The sequence below is a fragment of the Pelodiscus sinensis genome, chromosome 26, assembly GCF_052426305.1.
Source record: "Pelodiscus sinensis isolate ZL-2025 chromosome 26, ASM5242630v1, whole genome shotgun sequence".
Classification (NCBI taxonomy): Eukaryota; Metazoa; Chordata; order Testudines; family Trionychidae; genus Pelodiscus; species Pelodiscus sinensis.
This window is the reverse complement of record NC_143077.1, coordinates 20,285,769-20,292,774: the sequence shown is the minus strand read 5'-3', so window position 1 is coordinate 20,292,774 and position 7,006 is coordinate 20,285,769. Positions and strand designations below refer to the sequence as shown.

The 7,006-nt window shown below is 60.0% G+C and overlaps 1 long non-coding RNA gene across 1 annotated transcript; it reads left to right on the top strand.

Moving 5' to 3' along the window:
* The first annotated feature begins 1,899 nt into the window (after positions 1-1,899).
* Positions 1,900-5,269, top strand: LOC142819933 (uncharacterized). Its single transcript, XR_016347901.1, has 3 exons — positions 1,900-2,211; positions 2,862-3,138; positions 4,292-5,269. It is a non-coding gene; the product is annotated as an uncharacterized LOC142819933 (long non-coding RNA).
* Positions 5,270-7,006: the final 1,737 nt, after the last annotated feature.

Below are 7,006 nucleotides of genomic sequence, written 5' to 3'. Positions count from 1 at the left end.
GGGTGGGCGGTTGAGTGTGGGAGGAGGGGAGGGCTTTGCTGTGGGTGGGGCTCTGGGGTGGGGTGAGGGGCCAGGGATTGAGGCAGGGAGTTGGGGTGCAGGGGGGGCAGGGGCAGCAGGTTCAAGGTGTGGACTCCAGGTGGGGCTCACTTCAGGCGGCTCCCAGAAGCGGCTGCATGTCCCCCCTCTGCCAAGGAGGCAGGGCTGTTGGTTTCCCCTGGAGGCCTATAGGTGATGGGCGTGGGGGGAGGAGAAGCAGGCCCCAAGTCCCAGGGCGGGCTGGGCCGATGGTCGCCGTCTAGGGCAGGCAGCCTCTTGTGCGTCCTGTAGCGCGCTGTGACCTCGGGCTGATTCCAAGCACAGCGGCCGTCAGGGACCAGGGAGAGAGGAAACTGTCCCCCTTTTGGAGCCATTTCTGGGGTCCACAGGGGGCAGGGATCCTGGGTGCCCTTCATGGAAAGGCCACATCTCACAGGTTCTGTGGTGAGCACTAAAAGAGGGTCGCAGAATCTGACGGGGGCTCCGCAGGCCGGCCAGTCGTGGGGGCAGAGCCACTGGGCAGGGCTGGAACAGGCAGTGAGGCAAAGGCGGGATTAGTAAGAGCGGGACCGTTCAGCTTGGAAAAGGCACGACTGTGGGGCATAGACGCCAGCTCTGTGGGCTCTTGGGGGCTGGAGCACCCAGTGGGAAGAATTGGCGGGTCCTGAGAACCCATTGGCAGCCCCCATCAGCTCCTCCCCTTCCTCCCTGCATCTCCCCCCCCCCACACACACACTTCGATCAGCTGTTTTGTGCATTCTGGAGGCTCTGGGGAGAAGAGGAGAGGGGTGAGGATGTGGGGGGAGGGGTGGAACCGAGAAGGAAGAGGTGGGTCGAGGGTGCAGGGGAGGCAGGAAGAGGTGGGGTAGGGGGATTGGGAGAAGGAGTCAAGTGGGAGCGAGGCCTGGGGCAGAGCCGTCCCCCCCAGCACTTTTGAAAGATGGTGCCCGTGCTGCGGGGGATATGATAGAGGTCTATGAAATCATAACTGGGGCGGAAAAAATGAATAAGGAAAAGTTATTTACCTGTTCCCATCACACAAGAACTAGGGGTCACCAAATGAAATGAATAGGCAGCAGGTTTAAAACAAGCAAGAGGAAGTTTTTCTTACACAATGCACAGTCAACCTGTGGAACTCCTTGCCAGAGGATGTTGTGAAAGCCTAGACTTTAACAGGGTTCCAAAAAGAGCTAGCCAGGGTGGGCAGGGATAGTGCCCCAGCCTGTTTGTCAGAGGGTGGGAGCAGGCGACAGGGGATGGACCATTTGATAATTGCTCGTGTGTTCATTCCCACCTGGCATTGGCCACTGTTGGCAGACAGGGCCCTGGGTTCGTTGGACCTTTGGTCTGAGCCAGTCTGGCCGTTCGTACGTCCTCAGGCCTCTGCCGGGGTCTGGCGGGAGCATCAGCCCCCTCTCGGCTCTGCCTGGCTGCAGCAAGGTTCGGGCAGCAGGGCCGTGAGTGTTTGGCCAGCCCCGGTGTCAGGAGCAGGTCCTGGCCAGAAGCCCAGCCCAGCAAGCACAGGCCAGGCAGCGGGACACAGCTCCCCCACCTAAGGAGATGCTGCTTCTGGCTCCACACTGCACGCAGGGGCCCATGGATTTGGCTTTTGCAGCGGGTGTGGATACTTCCCCTCCCCCCACTCGTGCACACACACGTTCCCTGGTGCGTGCACACGCACGTGCTCCCGTGCCCGGTGGCGCTCGCCAGTGCGGAGCAGCCCGGCTGGCAGCGGCAGCCACTCCCTGCCTGCGGTGGGAAGGCGGCAGAGACTGAGTGCGGAGCCCCGGGCTGCTGGCACTTCACAGCGCCTGTCTTTGTGACACGCCGTTGCCGTGACAACTGCAGAGGGTCTTTTGCTGCCTGTCAGCTGCTGAGAGGGGAAGGGGGAAAAGGGAAAAACCATTAACTCCCAGTTCTTCCAAGCCTGGCGCCGCAGGAGAGCCGCCCCCGCCCCGCCTGCCCCGTCGCTGGGGTGGCCCGGGCATGAAAGGGTTACAGGGCTTCTGCTCTGGGGAGAGTCCCATGAACAGCCCCTTGGACTCCCCCAGCTCCCCTGTCCTGCCCTCCAGGTGCCTTTTCAGGGCCTGGCCATCCATAGGCTGCGGAGCGCTGCACATCTCCCGGCCTGGTGTGCCTGAGATCAGCCGCACACATCAGCTTGCTCCTTCGGTACATGCGGCATTAGCCACTCCTGTGGCGGGGCCTTGGCCTCCCTGCAGGTCAGGCATAGAAACGGGGTGCCGGCCCCCTGAATAGCGCCTGCAAAGCAGGCCCAGCTGACCACCTCTCTGGCGGGCTGCTGCCTGAAGCCCCATGGCACACTTCTCCCAGGGCTGTGTCTGTCTGCCGAGGGTGCCGATACTTCAGTGCAAGGCAGGTTAAATACCTGGGATCTCCAGGCATGACAGTCCTGTCGGGATGCGGCTGGTTGGGAAAGGATTCTTTTCCCCCTGAAAAACCATTGGATGAAAGCTGGGATTGGTCCTGCTTTGGGCAGGGGGTTGGACCCGATGACTCCTGAGGTCCCCTGAGTCTAGGATACGCGAGGACTGGAAGGAACCTCTGGGGTCATTGAGCCCTGCCCCTGCTCTCACCGGCAGCCACGGCAGAGAATTCTGGTCCTAAATTCACCAAGCGCCATCTACAGCCAATTGGGTGTTTGCCCCCAGTGCTCTGCTGGGAGGCTGGTCCAGAATTGCCCTCTGAGGACTAGAGACCGTCTTCTCCTCCCCAGCTTAAATTCATTCATGACCAGTTTATTTTTGTCTAACCCCCTTTCCTCTGAATTAATTTGGATTTGGGGGCTTTCTGTTTTTCAGCCACTTCCCTGCAGGCCGTGGGACAGGAATTGTTCCAAGGAAGTTTCACTGAACACTCAGATGGAAAATTCTGTCCAGCTCCAAGGGCACCGAGGCTGCAGGCAGGGCCCCGTGTGCTCCACAGAACTGGGCACAGAATCACCCCCAGCTGCAGAATGTCAGCTCCTAAGAGCTGCTGCTGTTTGTACATGCACCAGCCCCTGGCAGGATCAGGGCTCTCTTGCGCTTGGCATTGACACACAGTGAGGGGCAGGGTTTGCTCCAGAGTTCTTGCAAGGTAATTAGGAAAGCCACAACTAAACCAGCAGTCACCTGCGGGAGGGGCCATGGCCCCCCCTTGGGTAAGGTTGCAGGAGCAGAACCAGGCTGAGTCCCAATCTCGCAGGGACGAGCATCCTTCACCAGCTGCTGGTGCCGAAGGAAACCCTTCCGCTGTGAGCCCGCGTGCCAGTGCATGGGCACCGCGCCCCGGAGCCGGAGCCAGCTGCTCAGAGCGGATTTCCAGTGGGAGGGTCGCAGCGCGTTCATGGTCTGCTCGCAGGCCGTGGGCTCGCGCAGGGGGAACGGCCGGGCTGTGTGGCCGGAGCGGAGGCCTGTGGGCGTGGGCGCTGTGCAGCGGGTTCCCCGAGTCCCTGGGCTCGTCTGCAGCCCTCAGCTGGGGGCCTCCCTTTGTTTCCATCTAGTGCTGCCAACTTTCCACTCACACAAAGCCAAACGCCCTTGCTCCTGCCTCCCCCCTCAGGACCCAGCCCTGCCTTGCCCCTTCTCCAAGGCCCGGCCCCCCCACACTCTCCTCAGCCTCACTTGCTCATTTTCACATGGCGGGGGGGGGGGTAAGGCTTCGGCAGGGGTGCAGGCTCTGGTGCGTATCAGGGATTTGGGGTGCAGGAGGGGCTCTGGACTGGGACTGAGGGGCTTAGAGGGCAGGAGGGGGCTCAGGCTGCCTCAAGCTGCTCCTGGAAGCAGCGACATCCCCCATCCAGCTGCTATGCAGAGGTGCAGCCCAGCGGCTCTACGGTGCTTGCTACCCCCTTGGCAGGCGCCGTCCCCACAGCTCCCATTGCCAACGTGCAGAGCCCCCGGGCTGATCCTGTGTGCAGAAGTCGCGGGCTGGGGGTGCTGGCTGCTTGCTGGGAGCCAGGCAGCGGGAGGCTAGCAGGGAGCCCGCCAGCCCTGCAGCATGGTGCCGCCAGCCGGCCAGTCAGCGGTGCTGATCACACCCACCAAGAGCCCTTTTCAGCCAGGCCTTCTGGTCCCACCCCGGCCACCGCGGGTGCAGAAGCCAACATTCCACACGCGGGGCATTTCTGGCTGTCAGGAACAGCCTCCCTGCTGGTGGCCCGGCACAACCGGTGGCTGAGTTCTGGGCCTTTGTCCTCACTCCCCCCCCCCCCCCCCATTTTGGATTTGGGGACATTTTATATCTGCAGGTCAGAGGAGGCCATGGCTGCTACACGCCGATGCTGTTCTGGCTGACTTTGAATGAGGCTTCCTCAGCTCTTCCCCCAAGTGCCCTTCCTCCACCCGTGCGACACTGGCCGCGTCTCCATCATCTGGGCCCATGGGGAGGAGGCCCTTGAAGAATTCCACCGTCATTTCAACAATTTACGCCCCACTTCCTGGACACCGCAGTGCAAATAAACGATGGCCACAAACATCACCCTGCACCGGAAACCTAGTGACCCCCATGCTCATCGACACACCTGCAGCTTCCATGCAGATCACAGCTCACCATTCACTGTCTAGTTACAACCCCCTTTGTGCCGACCCCTGCAGAGGGGCAGACGCTCGCCGCCACGGTACCTCCTGCTGGTAGCGCTGGGAATTAGCTTGGAAGCAGGGCGCCTCCCTAGGCTCAGCTCAGACCCACACCACTCTCGGACCGCAGGGTCCTCCTCAGAACACTGCCCTCCGGGCAGTGCCCCCTCCAGTGTCGCTCAGCCCCCTTCTGGGGTCTCTGCCCTCTGGGGTCCTCCCCTCCCAGGAATCCCCAATCCCCTGGACCCGACTTGCCTCAGTGACCCACTGCCAGTCGTCATCTAGCCCCCCCCAGGGCACAGTGCAGCCTGGCACGGCCACTCGGCACTGCAGGGGTGTGGACCTGCTGCCTCAGCCTGCCCCTCTGCAGCCCTAGAAGACTGAGGCTTTGTCTCAGGCCCTGCAGCCTGGGAGCTCCCCAGCCCTGCCTGCCTTTCCCCAGCCCTGCTCTAGCTCAGGAAGCCTCCAGCTTCCCTGGCAGCCAGGTCCTTCCTGCTCCCCAGCCAGAGCAAGAGTCTGTCCCTTTCCTCCCTCCTGGAGCCCTTATTTATACAGCCCACAGCTGGGCCCTAACGGGCAATATTTGCTCCCAGCCGTCTCCCAGGCCTTGGTTTTACCCTTAAAGGGCCAGTGCGGGGCAGACCCGGGCAGACCCCCCACCCTTCCCCTGTCACACCCTCAGACAGAGACAAACTCCTACGGGATCTTTGTCAAGAACTCTTCGAACTCCAGTGCCCGCTGGGGAGGCAAAGAGACAGACAGAGCCAGGCGGGTACCAGAAGTGCCCTGGTACAGGACAGGCCCAAGAAAGAAAGCGGCAGAGCGCCTCTGGCATTACCGACAGCCCCAGCTACCCCCCCCCCCCCCGGCCCCCACAACACAGCATCAGGGATCCACAGCTGATCCTTTCCGTGTATTCTCAGGGACTGCTTATGCTGTAGCTGGGAGCTGGAAATCCAGGCTGGGTAATGACATGCAAATTAGCGCCCCCGACACCCGCTCCATTTCTGTACCCATAGGCCCCCAGACTCCTGTAGCCAAGAGCCGCTTTCGGCATGGTGAGTGCTTCCAGGCAGAGGGCTGCGCAGTCTGAAAGGGTTAAACGCTTCTGTAGCACCAACAACCCAGCCAAGATGTCCTGCCGGCTCCCTGGGCCTTGGCAGCCTTCCAGCTGTTTGGCCACCTGTGGCAGCTGCTGCTTTCTTCAAAGGAGGCTGCTATCACTTTGCATCCAGGATGCAATCAGGCACCAGCCTCCTCCTTTCATGGCCCTTAGCTGTGCCCCTGCCTTGGCCTCCCTCCCCTCCAGACTCCGAAACGCCCAGGGCTGTGGCTGCAGTGACTTTCTGCCCATTCGCAAGTCCTTACAGTGTCCAATAAATAACCGAACCCTGTTTGGTCTAAATGTAATTAAGATCTTTACTCCACGCTCTGCTACACTGACCAGCCATGGTTCCAGTGATTTATTGTGCTGGGTGGTTGGGGGCCTTAATTGTGTGCTGTTGCTTGGCACTGCCATTGAGAGCATCTGCGAGGAATGATGTGTTTAGTCTACAGAGGAGTTGGGGTTAGAGCTCCGTAAAGGAATTTAATAACTCAGAGCACTGTTAGCAGGAGAGCCGCTTACGGTGGTGCTGAAGCAGAGCTGCTCTGGCTTCCTCTTTAGGAAGCACATTCCCGGAGCAGGAAGCACAGCTCCTCAGAGCAATTCTGCCCCCTTTCCACTTGCAGAATAGTTGCAAGCTGATTGTGACCTCACTGATTGTTACTGAAAATTATGCGGCAGTTTTATTCTTGCAAATAATTTAGCTGTATGCAAGCTGGAAGTATTCCAGTTTGGCTGTGGGGGTTCATAGTGATTGGCCGTGTTTAATCACACGGCAAGGCTCCTGGCCCCTGACCAGAGGAAGGCGTGGGCCCTTAATGTGAATATTCATGTGTGGGAATTCAAAATTCCGTTCCCATGAGTACTTGTGCATGCAGCTTTAGTATTCACTTTTGCACCAGTAAAACTACACGGCACACATGTTCATGGAACGGAAGGAGCCAAAGCCCATCCAAAGCAGAGTCCCAAAGCAGTCTCTGGCCAGCTCTGTGCGGTGCGACACTTGGAGCACCTTAAACACGACTGTGTCATGCCCTAGCTGTCTCCTCATTAGCCCGATCCATGAGGGGCCTAGTGTCTGAGCCAAGAGTCCAAACTGGCTTGCCAGAGTCTGTGCCTGACAGCTGGTGGCTGTGTGAAAAGCACGTCGCACTTCCGTGGTGTGTCCATCTTTGAAATACAAAGCACAGCCGCCTCCGTGCCAGCAGTCTAGACCATTGCCCATGCTTCAAGATCACATCTCACACCCCTGCCGTGGAATCTGTCTGGTGAGTGTACGTCA